We start from the raw sequence: 16,960 nt of genomic DNA on the forward strand, positions 1-16,960 counted from the left end.
GAGAATACGAATTTTCGAGGAAATATTTGCCCCCAATTTTACAGAGAATTTCATCCCTGATCAGATCCAAATAATCTGAAAATTTCAAGATTCACAACCCCTCCCGAAAATAAGCGTATTACCAGAGGGAATTCTGCAACGCTCGAATGTTCATACGGCATTTTTCCTTAGCACGACAGAACACCACAGGACCGACGATGAGTCGTACTAATCCACGCAAGTGGTCGTAGAGTAAAAGTCCCGTCTATGACGATAAGAGTAAACAATTCAAATCCAGAAGTTTCACGCTGAAAATGAGTGACGTCACTTTCGATTATAATGACGATGTTATTTTCACCCTCGGTAGAGTATGCGTGCGAGTGTGATCTCACCTTGCTGTATATTTGATATGCAAGGTGCAGTGGCGTGGCGCGCTTTGCGATGTATCGATCGATCTGCCATTTAAACCTATGGAAAAATATCGATAAACAGAGTGTTCGTTAGTAATCGATTCTTTACCATGGCTTCAAATGGGGAAATACCGATAATCGATCATTCACGCCGTGCCACTGACGAAGTGGCGGGGGCGCAACGAACTTACACCAACACGACAGTGAAGGCATACGAGCCGCGGCGCAGTGTTGCCAAACCGTTAAAGCACGCCCACAGAAATAACGAGAGAATGGGGGACGTTACGGAAAACGGCAACGCTCCGCACGAGGCGTTGATTCCGTCGGCGTCCACTTTTTAATATTTGCATCGGCCGAGTTTCGCCCCGTTTGACCGTTGCCGATAATCGCAATAAAATGCGTATTTTGCATCGATAAAATGCAATTTTCCTAACATGTTTGGGGGACCCCAGCATAACTGAAAGCATGATCCTGGCGGAGAGGCGGGTCAAGAGGTACCTGTAGATTGGAGGGGAGGCGGGGTAGGCCGGGTCGCAAAAATGCAATTTTTCCCCGGAAATGAATCATGTTGAAAAAAAGTTGTATTACCTTGTCAGAATAACGTATACAAAATTTGAAGCGCCTAAGTCAACTCTAGACCCCTCCGCCTTAGCGATTTAGGCGTAAATTTTAAAAATGCATTTTAGAGGACGAAAAAAGGTCATTTTCAGTAGATTTTCCCGAGTTACTGCCCTTTAGGGCGAAAATTTTAAGCATTTTGCCGTATTCTGAGTGGTTAAACGAGTAACCGGCGAACGAATCATAAGAAAGCAGCGACGCCGCAAGCCGCGCCGCCGCGTCGCGGCGCCTACGCTTGCCCCTAGCGCGACGCGCGGCTGAATACCTTCCGTTAGCCACTGATCGGGCGCATAAAGGAGGGGAATGAATGTATAATCGCGGTTAAAACTGATTTCTCCATGAATCGAACCCTTTTCTTCAACATTCGGATGTTCACCTTAAAGATCACCTATTTTTATACCTTCCTCAACAAAGAAAGCTTGAAGTGTGCAGAGTTCAGCCTATTTTTTCAATTTCCTTATTGATTCAATGGGATTAAGGAAATTGCAAAAATAGTTAATTTGCTCTCATTTCGCCGGACCAGTTTAACAGATCTCAGCTGCTGAAATACCACTTGGAGCTGGGCATAAGGATGCATGCGATGCATGACGTTGAAGTCAGCGCGAGGGCGGGTTTTACCCCCGCGGGCTTTACCACCGGCGTAAGACTCTTGAAAACCCACCGCCTGACCTGGGTCATTCCTAGATGAATGCTATCACCTGATTGGCTGCCAACCGGGGGTAAAAACCCATCTCAAAGTTTGAAGTTCCTACGCTTGTCTTGTATTCAGTCACAAGATTTAGTTTCGCCTTATCGTTTGAACGACGAACATCGAGTGAACGTGCCCGTCGAATTGTACAATTTGACTAAGTCGTTAGTTGATAGAGTCGGTTTAGTTGATTAAAGCTGTTGTGTGTGTTGACTGAACATTTGAAAATGGTGAAGAAAGTGACGAGAAACACGGTCGAGTGCCCTTTTTTTGGTTTTTCCGCACCCTTAAGTGGTTCAATGCTGCCAACAAACCGGGAGGTGATGAAGTTCTTTTATTACACTCGTGAACTTTTACGAGCCGAAAATTGTGGCCGGGAACCTACAATCCATATGATTGCTTCGTCCGTCGCGAAAAAACTGTGTGAAATTTGGAGGAGAGCTTCAATCCCTACTGTCACGGAGAGTGCCGTTAAAGCTGCGATCATACGGTATCATCAAAAGTGCGGTGACATTAAGAGGAGTGCGTGTAAACCTCATAAAGAAGGTAAAAACCACCTTTCTACTTACGAAGAAAATTGACGATTTTAAAACAAATTCGCGGAAATTAATGGATATTTGTACTTGCAAGTGTCAGCAAATTAAAAAATGTACTTGCAAAAAAGGTTCGAAAGTTCCCGAAAAAGAGGTGTCGTTTTTAATCGATCAACGGACTAAGCGGCTTTTGGCAATCGGTGGCGTTGATATCAAGGAGACAGGAGTTTTGCTGAAAAGAGCGAGGAGATTATCGTCGCAAAGGAGTCACGAAGCAAGGAACTCTGAAATTGACAAGGAACCCGATTCAGAAATTCAGGTTTCAGATGAAGAACCGCTCTCACCAACGTCTCATCAAGGATTTTCAACAGATGGTGATAATTCGATCAGTTCAGAATTGGACATGCTTTGTCAGGAAAAAATCGACGTCAACTCTAATGTGCGCAAATCATTACCGGGGCAAATGCGTTTGCAATTACCAACAGTGACTGAAATTCTTGCAAGAACTGGTGTGCCCACTAGAGCTGCTGCTATGATTGTCACAGCAACTTTAGTAGATGCTAAATTAATTAACGCGACGGACAAATCGAAAGTTGTAGACCGGAGTTACTTAAAACGTCAGAAGAAGAAAATGTTAAAGAAAATTGCCGACGTTGAAAAGAAATCCAGAAGCGCAATAGAGGGACTGTACTTTGACGGAAGAAAGGACGAGACGATGCAGTTACAGACCGATGGGAAGAGGACTTATCAATCCAAAACCATGGAAGAACACATCGTGCTTGTTCAAGAACCTGGATCGCGGTACTTAGGATTCGTCACTCCCAGTAGCGGCACCGCAAAGGACATAACAATTGCAATTATTGATTTTTTATTGAAAAATGGAATCAACGCGTCAAATGTAAAGATTATCGGGTGCGATGGTACTAATGTTAACACCGGCAACAAAGGAGGTATAGTGCGGCTTCTTGAACTAAGATTAAAGCGTCCGCTGCAAAGAAGCATTTGCCAACTGCATTGCAACGAATTGCCATTAAGACACCTCATTGAAAATTTGGACGGTCAAACCAAAGGTCCTTATTCATTTGCGGGCCCCATTGGATTGGAACTCAAAAACTGTCACACCCTTCCAGTGATTGAATTTGAACCAGTTTTCACGATGTTGGACTTGGATTTTGTCAACCCCAAAACCCTCAGCAGTGATCAGCAATATTTGCTCCTGATTTCCGTGGCAGTGTCAGAAGGATTTTGCGAGGAGAGCCTTGCAAAGAGAACTCCCGGAAAAATGGCTCACACACGATGGGTCACAACTGCTTGTAGACTTCTGAGGCTCTACATTTCAACAGAAACCCCGTCCGAAAATTTGAAAACACTAGTTGAGTTTATTCAAAAAGTGTATGCTCCATTGTGGTTTTCAATCAAAAGAAACCACTCGATTCAAGATGGAGCACCAAATTTATGGAAGCTGATCAGTTGGTCCCGGTATCTGCCACAAGCATTGAAGGATATCGTAGACCCTGTTATACAAAGAAACGGTTACTTCGGACATCCTGAGAATATCCTCCTGGCTATGATCACAGACGAACGAGAAGAAGTACGAATAGATGCATGGGAAAAAATTGCAGAAGCACGCAAGACCAAGCCAAAAGAAACACGAATCTTCACGATTCCGAAACTGAACTTTGAAGCAGAGGATTATACATCCTTAGTGCAATGGAACAAAGTGGCCGTGACAGAGCCACCTGTTCTATCAGATCTAGACCTTGAAGATTTTCAACGTTTCGCAAGAGAAGGCGCCATTTTTAAAGTTGATTTCCCATGTCACACACAAGCCGTGGAAAGATGTGTGAAGGAGGTGACTTATGCATCAACCCTCGCTAGCACAGAAGACGAACGTCATCTTCAAATTTTACAACGGATGAAAAGTAGGAAGCGAATGCCCTCTTTTGAAAGCAAATCAGAATTCCGATTTTGATATTATAATGGGAAATCATGAATGATCGAAAGCATCAAAATACATATGAAGTCAAGACTTTGACATTCAAATGTTCCTAAGAAACACTAGAATTCATGTGTTCCTCAAAATCTCACCGTATTACAGTATTCTAATTTATTTAATGAAGATGACAATAGAACTGTAGATCAAAAAGGAACCAAAAACAAAGGGGGGATGGAGCTCAAAGTGCAGTTACCTCCACGTGGTGAGCTCTGGTAACTATTTTTGCAATTTCCTTAATCCCATTGAATCAATAAGGAAATTGAAAAAATAGGCTGAACTCTGCACACTTCAAGCTTTCTTTGTTGAGGAAGGTATAAAAATAGGTGATCTTTAAGGTGAACATCCGAATGTTGAAGGAAAGGGTTCGATTCATGGAGAAATCAGTTTTAACCGCGATTATACATTCATTCCCCTCCTTTATGCGCCCGATCAGTGGCTAACGGAAGGTATTCAGCCGCGCGTCGCGCTAGGGGCAAGCGTAGGCGCCGCGACGCGGCGGCGCGGCTTGCGGCGTCGCTGCTTTCTTATGATTCGTTCGCCGGTTACTCGTTTAACCACTCAGAATACGGCAAAATGCTTAAAATTTTCGCCCTAAAGGGCAGTAACTCGGAAAATCTACTGAAAATGACCTTTTTTCGTCCTCTAAAATGCATTTTTAAAATTTACGCCTAAATCGCTAAGGCGGAGGGGTCTAGAGTTGACTTAGGCGCTTCAAATTTTGTATACGTTATTCTGACAAGGTAATACAACTTTTTTTCAACATGATTCATTTCCGGGGAAAAATTGCATTTTTGCGACCCGGCCTAAGGCGGGGGTACCGTCGAATAAGACGTCGGGGTCGAATCGGAGGCAGTGAGGGTTCAACCCTGTTTCGTGCGTGCGTGACATGGGGGATGGGAGAGGCGCGTAGGAGGCAAAAAAATTGGGGGAAAGCCTAACGTCACGTATGGACCATAGCCCCCGAGAGAGACTCCTAGACTGCGATTTGGAGGGGTGTGAGAAACTTCTCGACCAACGAGTCCACACATGTGCACAAATTGTGTACAAACAAGTTCACAAATTGTGTACAAACAAGTGCACAAGTTGTGTACAAACAAGTGCACAAATTGTGTACAAACAAGTGCACAAATAGTGTACAAACAAGTGCTCAAATCGTGTACAAACCAGTGCACAAATTGTGTACAAACAAGTGCACAAATTGTGGACAAACAAGTGCACAAATTGTGTACAAACAAGTGCACAAAAATAGTGTACAAACAAGTGCACAAATTGTGTACAAACAAGTGCACAAATGGGGTTGGCGTTAGAATCGCTTGATATATCCGCCGAATTAAGGTGAAAGGTGAAATTGTGTGCTTTTCGAAAAATTGCCGTGAAAAGTGATGAGTTTCTTTTCTTTTACAAATTAGCGGCGATTCGTAATGAAAGAGCAAAAAAACAGGTCATTTCTCATAAAATTTAGAGAAAAACGGGGTTTCGGACTAAGACGACCAATTTGGCACATGGAAAGGCTGAGAAATTTCTGCAACTACACTGATGTGAAAGCTCTCGCGATTGGTTTTGGTAATCGATGCGCAGAAAGAAAACTCAACACCAAAGTTTGTTCATACGGGAACTAAAACACAAAAAATCTAAGCCTTCCCGCGGGGCTTTCCATTGCTTTCTGCGCTTAATTTACCGCAAACTACCAAAATCAACTCAAGATTTGGGTTGTTTGGTGTTTCACTTTCTATACTAACCAGGGGCAACGCAAGGTCCCAAATATTTTTATCGGTGAGTGACAGAGAGGAAAGTTGGTGATTGGAGCGGTTCATAGCGCTGGGATCGAAAACACGGGATACTATACTATTGCCGGCAAGGCAACGTCGCCGAAAGCTGTGCAGGTTCCACGGCTGACACGCAATTAAATGCATCCGATTACAGCGCTGCTGAAGGCTCGCCGAGGAACGGTGCGCAGGACGCAGGGTTCACTAGACTCAGATCTCGGGACAAGGAATTATATCCCTGGTAAAGAGCGGCTTAATTTAATGAGAGGGGTTTCGCATCAATGTAGCATAAAAAGCTATATTCACTCGAAGCGAATTCACCTGCTACTATGAGTTCTGGTGACTACATAATTGTAGGAGACACATCGCATTTTTTTAGATTAGATTGAGATAACCCTCAAGTATTGGAGCGTTTTTGCTGAGTTGAGCAGGTAGAGAAAAAATTAAAGATAATATTCAAAACCATTTTTTTTGCCCTGATTTACTTGTCTCAGGAGCAAATTAGCGAATTCTAATAATTCTGTGGTTGCTCTCCTTCTTTTTCTTCTGCACAGTAATTAGTTGGTCGTCTGACCTAAGGGCCTTGAAAATACAAAAACTTTCAGATTTTGACAATACTGACTTGATTGATCAAAGTTTTCGTCTTGATCGTATATTGTTTTCAGCATTGACCCTGTTGCTTGCCAAATCATGCTTTATAGGTGTGCTTGCACTTTTTACGAACAAAATATCATCACATTCGTCACGATGATAATAAGTTGTGCCTAATTTTTATCTACAAATGAAATTTAAGTAGTTGCTATTGTAAACATGTCCCCGCACATGCAACATGTCCATTTCTATTTAACCTAATTGTCTCGTCTACGTATTGGTAGAATAATTTGCAAATCCGTATTTTGATAGTTGAACATCGAATAATGAACAGCCATGGTGATATATTGATAACAATCTACGATAAAATAAGTAAGATGAACTTTATAAGTGAAACATGATTGTTTCAGCATACACTGGAAATAAAAAAACACATTGTATCTCGAGTCCAGACTCTTAAAAACATCGACAAGAAAAAGTACTCTTGTTTCAATCAGAATCTAGCTTAAATCAAGAACCAAGCCTCTTAATTTAAGCGGATTTCGTTTTGAACACGAAGCAAAAATCCGATTGAATCAAGAGTATTTTTTCTTGTCAATGATTTCAAGAGTCTGGACTCTAGATCCAATGTGTTTTTTTTTTCCAGTGTATGATCGAAGATTTTGATGCGTGGCAGAGGAGATACGCTTTTCCCGACTTTGGCCGTCGGAAAACTGACCTCTCGCACAACTTGTCACCGACGCCGGGCGGATTACCCGCGATATTCAAATCGCCCGGCGAAAGACAGATGAGCCGGCTGACGTGACTGCGAAATTAATGCCCCTCCCCCTCGCGAGGCCCCGGGAGGGGAGTCGCGAAAACGGATTAAAAATCACGATAACGTGAAAATAATAGCCAAGATAACTGGCAGGAGCTGTGATAATGCCCGCCGGGGAAAAACTAAATTAAAAAAAAGTTGAACGCGGGAAAACGGAAAGTCGATAACATCACCGGAGGGAGGGAGGGGAAGAAAGTCGAGGGGTGGGGGGGACGCGACAGATACTAGATGGAAAATGGTTATTCGTTGACAGAGTTTACCCCTCACGCTCACGCGAGCCTGAGTACCAAGACCTCCGGAAGATCCCGTCGTACACATTTCTATGCGTCAGGTTTCACCGTTTCATCCAGCTTACAGCGGAGCTTTCTCGGAGGCTAGACAATGAAAAGTATAAAGTTGTTACTTGGAAGTAGTAACAGAAGCACGGTCAGAGAAAAAATCTAATTTCGTCTTCATTACAAAAACTTGATACACTGGGCTCATATACTTTAAATCTTCACGGAGAATAAAACTTCGTACGTGGGACCCGAAGTTGAGGTCATATGGATCTCTGAAATTTTCGGATCACGCACCCGAAAACTTGAAGTTCAGCTGCTGAAGTTCGGGTCAGACACCTGAAGTACTTTTGTATGTACCCGAGTTATTCAGATGTGTGACCCGAACCCTTCGGTATGTACCGAACTACTTCAGGTGTCTGACCCGAACTTCAGCAGCTGGACTTCAAGTTTCCGGGTGCGTAATCCGAAAACTTCAAAGATCCATATGACCTTAACTTCGGGTCCCTCGCACGAAGTTTTTTTCTCCGTGTACACACCTTACCTTTGTATTTAAATCTGATTTATTGGAACCAATTGGTGCCAAAAGTCTAAAGTGGAGCCAGTAAGGAGGGGTATCGATAAGGGCAATTTTTGGGCCGACTTTGGACTTCCTCAACTCAACGATTTTTTACTCTCAATAACTCATTGTCAGTCGAGGGTCTAATCCTCAGAACGCACCATTGATTTGGTCATTTTTGGTCTCTTCTTGGGTCTAATACTGGCTGTAACATGAGTCTAAAGCCCGATTTTGATGAGGAAATCCGAGTTTTGCAGGTGTGTGGCCGAATGCTATAAAATACGCATTCGTCGACAAAATCGGCCTTCAGTCCCATGTTTAACCTAGTATTAGACCTGAAAAGAGCTCGGAAATAACCAAATCCTGGTGCATTTCGTTAAATATACACTCTTTATGGGCAAAAAATCGTAGAATTTGGTGCGACTCACTTTTCGGGTTTAGTCCCGAGCTATGGTAGAATTTTCAGCTTTATACAAAGGCCCAAATCTTCTTAATACGAAGAAAATCCTACTATACCTCGGGACCAAACAAGAAAAGTGATTTGCACCAAATTCATCATGTCACCCGACAAAGTGTCACAAAACCAAAAAATCGTAGAGTTCAGGAAATTCAGTCGGCTAAGGTGGGCCGAAAAACGGTCCTTATCGATACCCCTCCTTAGACGAGACTTGATACTTGGATATTTGTTTACCTCCGGGGAAAAACTCAGTTTCATTTGGTGCGGATGTTTTATTCAGCGGCTGCTGAAATTCGGCCTCTCCCGAGATGGTAATCGGACTGCGAGCCTGGGGCTAGGCGGCGCTTTGCGTTTATAATTCAGCGGCTGAAAATCAAATTGCGACTTTTTCCACTTACGCCTCTCTTTGCGTCGCGTCGCGCATCCGGAACAAACATTATTAGCGAGCAACACACACGACACACGCCCTTGCCGGGTTGCGTGACGCTAGGCGAACGGCGCTGCCGCGGCGGATGAATAAAAGAAAGGCACTTGTTTGTTCTGAAAAACTGTCCACCGACTCCGTCTAACGAGAGGGGAAATTTTGTTCCGCTTATATTGAAATGTAACTTGACTCGAACGTGTAATTTCTTCCTTCTTCAGTCTCTACATCACATCATGCTTCGTAAATTATTAAGCGGCAGGGACCGAATTCTTCGGCTACGAGCTCTGGAAGGTCATGTTTTTTGTTCTTCTCGCACATTGGGTTTGCATTTGTTTCTTCAATAGATATTTGCGCGTTCTTTGCTGTAAACGTTATGCTGAGGTGTCGCGCCGAAAATGAGAGTTATCAAGGCATATTTTAGCGGTTCCTTGAAATTTGCGCGGGAAACGCCAAGACGAAAAAACGTAACTACATTTCTGCGTAGCTAATGACGTAACGAGCGTAACTGAATGGTCAATTCGAAAAAGCACACATGTCCATCAGGCGTTGCTGAGCTTTTGCAACTAATTGATCTACTTCCCTGTATATTAAACGCGTTTACGTGGGTAGCTTTCCTCTCTGAAATTGTCTAAATCGGTGAAGACGAATTATTGAATATTTGGAGCAATGCTGGAAGCATTTTCACAGGCGTGGCAAAGTTGTACAATCTCAGCAACGCCCGATGGATATGTGTGCTTTTTAGAATTGGTCATTCAACTACTGTTAGAATGAACGGCCCCCAAAACTGAACTTGGAAATTAACATTATTTTTTTGTGGAAAAAGAAGTAAAATCAGGTTTAGATCAATAAGGGTGTGGAGATCCCGGAAATGTTGCCTCGTGAACGGGAATTTTGACTCATACGAAAGAATTTTGCTCCAGGGTATCTAGTAAAACAGGCTTGCAAAAAATCAGTACTTTTACGGTACTTTTTCAATACATTTCTAAGAAATTCAGTACTTCCAAAACAGAAAATTCAGTAATTTTTCAGTACCTCCATTTTACGAAATTCGAAAAATTTCAAAATTTTAAATTTTTCTCTCAAATTGTGACATAAATGACAAAAAAGGGGGGGGAATCCGGACCTCCTTGCGGAATTTCCGCTTTTTTCAGTACTTCCGGACCGCCCTTAAAAAATCAGTACTACTTCCGGACTTGTAGACACCCTGTGCTCCCTCCAAAGTTCGACTTAAATGGCGCCCCAAAGCATGATAGAGAAAAAGTTCTGAACAAAAATGTCGATACACTTTGATTCTGAGAGAACGCCCCAATATTTTTGGCAGCGAATACCAATTTTTCAAGATCACTGACATTTGACTTTTTGTCGAACGCTTTGTTTTGAATCTCAGTGTGAGCGAGAAATGAATCGTGCATCGGCAGAAAAACTTATCGTCGACCGACACGCTAACCGCATAGAGATAAGGGAAGGCGGTGGTGAAATGATGAATGGCTTCGACAAGAGTAGCAACAAGAAAATGATTATTTGCTCGGCTAAAACGTGCGGGTGTTGCGTTTGAGAGAGGTTTTCTCACTTCGGCTGTAAAAAACAACGCCATGTTATTTATTCTTCATAACTGAGGGCGATGGAAGAATGGGAACGGAAGAAATTTCCCCTTTCCTATCTCGAACCCCTCACAAGGGAAAAATGAAGGCTTCGGGCAATAAATATCAAGCACTTACAAATTAAATTGTTGTAAGGAATTTACGAACGAAGTCTTTGGCTAAATTTTTGAGCAAAACAAAAGAGATTATCCGGCCAGGAGGGATGATTTAATTTAATACAGAAGCGACGAATATCTTATGAGACGGGTCGATTCTTGTAGACTCAAAAGTTGAAAGATAGTAAAAAAAGAGCGGGCAGTTTTGAAATCGGGAACTTAATTGTTTACGGCGTTTAGCGACTGAAAGCAACTTTTAAAAGTTGTTGCACACACATAAATCAAGCAAGCGGGAAGCTTCAGCGATCTTTATGAGGAATAAAATGAAGTCGACACTGAACAGGGTTGCGAAAATTCGAAAAAAAAAGGAATCTGATCAACTCAAAGAGGAAAAATGTGCGATGTCTTCGTGCGAAAAGCATTTTGAACGGGATCGTACTGCTAAATCTTACGGTAAAGCAGTCTGCACCTCGAAAAGCTCGGCAGCTGAAACTGATATTCTCGGTCCAGGCTGCCAAGATTCGTCAACTATAAAACTAAAACGAGTGACAGCAGCGCAAGAAGTAAATTATCTACTAAGTTCTCCTAATTGTTCACTAAAATACTAAAATTGTCGTAAACCTATTTCAAAGTTTTTCTTGTGCCGTTATGTGTTTGTTTATGTTTCTTTAGAAATTTTGAAACCGGCTCGTGCATTGCAAAATAAATCAATCAATGAAAATAAAAAACCAAAAAAACCAACCTTACTGGGTTAACTACGGAGTGTTCTCGGTATTTTCGCCGAATTTTGGCAGCTGGGACCAAGAATCTCGGCTCCAGCTGCCAAGCTTTTCAAGGTGCGGACAGGGTGGCAATGTTTCATGAAAAATATAATTTTGAAAAATCACGTGAAATATTTCATGAAATTTCTGAAAGATATTGAAAAATACCGTTTACTTTTCATGTTTCGTAAAATGTAAAAATTGTGACTTTCTTCTAGTTTTGTGTGTTTCAGTGCGGATTACGTACTCTATCCCCTGAAAAAGGTGAAATATTTTACAGCCTCGTGAAATTTCATGAAATATTCCACTGAAATTTCCAATCTATCATTTCTTTCTTACGTTGCATATCACCCGGGCGAGGTGTAGATATTGCCAAAATGTTCTTTTCCGTATCGAGTTCAAGATTTAAATTTGGGTAAAATAGACAAATATGAGCACAATCAGGCAACTCTGATGATATTGGAGCTACATAAAAACAAAGCGGACGTGCGGTAAATGTAACTTAAACCAAAGGGAGGGACTACGTGACGCGAGCAGCCGGTGCCCCGAACATGACGTATACGGTAGAGTGTTCCTCCTGTGTTTTAGTCAAAAACACGGCTCGACACGACCGCTCGAAAATCACGAAAACATATACGGTGCAGTGCAGTCACGAGCGTTTAGTTGTTTACAGTGAAAAAACAGGCTCGCCAACTATCTATTTCGCTTGCACACTCACGCAAAGATACAGTTATTCGTTGTTAAATGTGCGTTTAAATAAAAGGTTCGTTTGTTTACAAGTGCCCATTTGTTTTATTTTTTCCCTGTCAGGGTGATGTTTTTTTAAAGCAGGTTCTCTCTTCTCTTAATTTTGAACTAGATTTCAAAAAAATCCGATCGAGGTGCTTGTGAACGATTGCCTGTTTTCTAATCACATGGGAGAAAGGGCATGGGGCTTTTGGATGATATTGGCATTTCTAATTAGTTGTGGTGCCAACTTGAGTTGCAGTACTACTACAATGAATTGGAAATTTTCATACACTCCGACAAATTGGGGTACTACCACAACTTTAGTGGATAACCCCGAATACTTTTTCCGTGCACCAACTCACTAACAGAGAAAAATGGAGAAACTAACAAGCAAAAAGACCATTGAAAACCTAAAATATCCGGACACATTTGAAAGGGAAAAAACTCTCAATAAAAATTGATACAGGACCAGCGGCTGGTAAATCTAATATTTGGAACGATTAAAAATTATAATTATTCAACTCATGATTGTTCCGTGAGATGGGGTGGTTGATTACCGAAATCGTGTACCAAAATCGTGATTAAATGGTTAGACAAGACAAGATAAAAAACCATCGATAATTTTGGAGATGGGCATTCATTCCATCTCTGTCTTGTCCAGTAATTTTTAAAAGGCGATCTTCCTATGAAGCCGCTAATGTCAATGGTTTGCATTAGGGCGCTCTGCGACTCCTAATCGCCAAAGAAAACCGATTATCAATTCACCTAAATCCGATACAATCTTTACATATCTTAATTTTTTTGCTTTTTCCTGACTCCAAAATTGTTTCATTCCCTGGCCTTCGAACAGAATTTTCATCTGTTTTTTCCTCTTTTTTTAAATACGCTGACTTTCGCTAAAGTTGAACAAAATTTCTTTTCATTTACTTCCTCCTCACTTGTTAAAAGATCCAATTATGGAAAAATACATTAGCTGGTTAAAAAATAACGAGAAAAAACACTAAGAAATGACCCGAACTGTATGTAACAATGTGGTGAAATGGCGCTGGGTCCACTTTATCTCGCGGGAAAAACAAAGGCATAAAGTCCAAAAATTTCAATTAGAGTTGAACTTGGAGCTCTAACGAGTACCAGTAAAACACTTGAGGAGGGAAGAGTGTTCAGCTCATGCAGTTTGCATTGTAATATTAAGTTGACGTCACACCTAGAGACTTACAATTACTAAAGATCTATAATCATTAGATCTATATCACTTACGAGCGTGATCTACCGACGAGTTCTAAAAAGACCGAAAACGATTCAGATATCTCGTCGTGACCTCAACTTAATATTCCAATGCAAGTTGCCTAAACTGAAATCCCTCGCCCCCCACAATGTTGTACTGGTACTCATTAAAGCTCAAAATGTTTGACTCTAATTAAAATTTTAGAACTTTTTCGGCTTTGTTCTCCCTGCGAAACGGTGTGGGCTCAGCACCATTACACCACCTTGTTAAATGATAACGAGCAAAAAGACTATGAGGGGTAAACAATTGGAAGATCAGTAATATGTTTTAATTTGGAAGAGGAAGTCTTGCCTTTACACGATATGTTGTTTATTACAAGTTGTTGTAGTGGATGTACATTTCGGACATCAAGTCCATTCTCAGAACATAATCACAAAATCACACAGTAAAACACCAGTAGTAGATGAAATATCACGATTGCGAGACTGGTGTTTTACTGTGTAATTTTGTGATTGAGTTCTGAGGATGGACTTGATGTCCGAAATGTACATTTCCTACAACAATTGTACTAAACAACATAGCTAATAAAGACAAGACTTTCTTCTTCACTTTAATTTAATTAATTATCACGCAAAATGCGATACCTCAATTATTTTTGATAACAGTAGATTTGTCAGAAGTTCCGTGACTTTCCCCGGTCGCCGCAAATTCCTCTTGACTTTCCCCGGTTTTCGGACCGTTGGCGACACTGTAAATTTCACAACTTAAAAATTCCGGGAAATCATATCTGGAATTCCACTCGTAACGGAGCTATGCTAAAAGCGGAAGCGGAGCAAGGAATTGAACGGAGCACAATGCTTTCACCTGATTAGGACAGGAATCCACTGTCGACGAGGGTATAACGCAATCGCGATCCCGGCATAGGCGACTCACACAGGTGGAGGATGGCGCGCGAGTCCCGTGACGTAACAACGGCGGAATGCGGCTGCGGTGGGAGACGCGTGGTAGACGCAGCATCCGTGGCTCGACGCGACGTCGACTGAAGCCGGCTCTAGCGTCGCGCGTCGTCGTCCGGCGGCGCGGCCGGCGCGGCCGGCGCTCGGGTCGCGGGCACCGGGAGAAGCCCCCGACCTTGACGCGGGCCGCGGGCCGGGTCCTCCCACGCGAACCGGCGCGGCGCACAGTGGAGCCAACTAATACAAGAGGTCGGACATGAAATTTTGGGCTAAAAATATCAAATTTTAATGTTTATTTTGTCACAAAGTCAATTTCAAAGGGTGTTTCTGGATGAAATTTCAGGGAAAAGCCAATTGAACCACTCTTAAACTCCGTTGTTTCATATTTTCGAAAATATGAACTTTAAAAGTTTCCAAATTTTGTCCAATTTCTATTCTCCAATTGCCTCGGTCCAGTGTGCGGCGCGGCTCCTCTACTTCTTCTACCTGGCCACCACCACGTGCCGCCATCTCAATGCATCTAAAAACGAGCATAGACGCAGGAGAGAAAGAGTTTCCCAGTTTGAACTTTTATTTACCCACTTGGATTTGTGAGTACACCTACATTAGAGATGCTATAGCCGAGATGCTATATTAGAGAAAACATAGCCTTCGATGAAAAAGTCGGAATAGAATGAGCGGTTCGTACTGTTACATAAAGTTGAGCTTAATACCCCTCCACCCCTTGTCACGTTTAGTCACGTTTAGTCACGCAAGATTATGAATACCCACCCGAAGCATTACGTAATTTTTAGACAGTTCTATGGGTTTCACTTTTATGCAAAATATCAACTGTTACAACTTCATATTTAATAGAGCTTATCAGATGTTCAAGTTCAGGCTTTACACGAAGAGTCAGATTCCTGAAAAGCGGAGAGAAGAAAAAATAAAAAAAGTTTCCCTTAAAACTGAGTATAAGCGGACCAAATCTGAGGGGAAAAATTGGCTTCCTTTTTCGGTTTAAACTTTGGTCTGCAACTACGAACACCGGATTTTTTACGACCGTTCGGAAAATTAATTTTAGTATCCCCAGGATAAAATATATGAGGCAACTTCCCTAGAAAATTAGAATCATCCGAAACGGTTATATTTGAGTAATTGGTTGGTTAGTAATAACCTCGATTGGAATTAGCTGCCAAAGTACGGCGCTGCACAGCGGCACCACACTTTCGTTCGATTGCACACATCAATCAATAATGGAATAGAGTTGTTTTGAATGGTTATTTTGAATCAACTTATTAATTAACGAGAAAAAACGATTGATTAATTAATTGAGTGATCCCGGATCCGCGGACAATGCTTTTAAAGTTTAGCCTCACACCGCACCCGTGAATTTTGTTCGATCGTTCATATCGTTCAGTATAAGACTCGTATATTCATACTTCAATAGTATTTGATGGTTATTTGGAATGCATCATCTGAAATCAGCCCGACTACATAAGACGTGTCTAATTTTCTCTCATATTTCACGTTATTATCAGGTAATTATTATTGAGCGACATCTGCCATAAAATTCTCCGGGTATAATAGTAAATGCTTTAGACTCAGAGGGAAATTCGCGGAAAGATTCAAGGCGTTACGTAGCTCAGTTTTCCTGCGATAAAATACCTTCTAGGAAGCTAATGTGCGACGGGAAATGCATTTATAAGCTGATTCCGTTTTAAACGAAAGAAAAATCGTTTTCAAACTCGTGCGACTTCTTTCACTTTAAAAATACATTATATATGTATAGAATTAAAATTTACACAATTATTTACCTTTAAATTTGACAATTTTTTGGTGAAAAGAAAAAACTGTTTGCCGTTGTGGGAGATTTTTGGAATAATTATGGAGAAGCAACATTTTTACAACACTATAATCACGCCGATTCCTTTTCGCTAAATGCGATCCAATTTCGAAAAACTTGAGTCTTAAAGACCAGGGAGCAGACTGCACATGGAAAAAGGGCGAGAGACAAGATATGGAATATGGAGGTCGGCGGAGACCGCAGTCCCGAAATAGCCGAGAACTACCGGCCGCCACTAAGGAAAAACGCCTTATAAACCTTCAAGCGTTGCCAAATTTCCTTTCATAAAAGGCGAATTTCCTGGTAAATTTATAAATATTTTCCTCCCAATTTTTCAGACAATTTAGTTAACAATTTCACCTAAAGATTCTGAAAATTTAAAGGCAACATATTCATAACTTTCCTCAAAAACGAACATTTCATCGAAGGGAATCCGGCAACTCTCGAACGTTCATACGGCGTTCTTCCTTAGCACGGCAGAATTGGGGATCTCAGTGCCGCCGCGGCCGGCGGCGTCGCAACCCTTGTTTATTTATTCACGCGGGGCGAGGGGCGGGGACGGGGGTGAGGGCGGGGAGGAGTTGAAAATGTATGGCTCGCGCCCAGTTGATTCACTTTACTCACTTCATTCACTCCTTCATTGCTAATGCTCTTT

At 41.8% G+C, this 16,960-nt stretch overlaps 1 protein-coding gene across 4 annotated transcripts in view; it reads right to left on the reverse strand.

Moving 5' to 3' along the window:
• sfl (N-deacetylase and N-sulfotransferase sfl) overlaps positions 1-16,960 on the reverse strand; it is a 172,107-nt gene that overhangs the window by 53,958 nt on the left and 101,189 nt on the right. Inside the window, exon 1 of one of the 4 annotated variants that reach the window (XM_072298285.1) lies at positions 14,389-14,565. The exons of 2 other annotated variants lie outside the window; for them this stretch is intronic. The gene's annotated coding sequence lies outside the window, so the exon portion shown is untranslated. Of the gene's footprint in view, positions 1-14,168; positions 14,566-16,960 lie in introns of those variants that run through there. One more of the 4 variants, XM_072298284.1, reaches the window with a different exon arrangement.

Source organism: Bemisia tabaci, chromosome 3 (assembly GCF_918797505.1).
Source record: "Bemisia tabaci chromosome 3, PGI_BMITA_v3".
In the NCBI taxonomy this organism is placed as follows: domain Eukaryota; kingdom Metazoa; phylum Arthropoda; class Insecta; order Hemiptera; family Aleyrodidae; genus Bemisia; species Bemisia tabaci.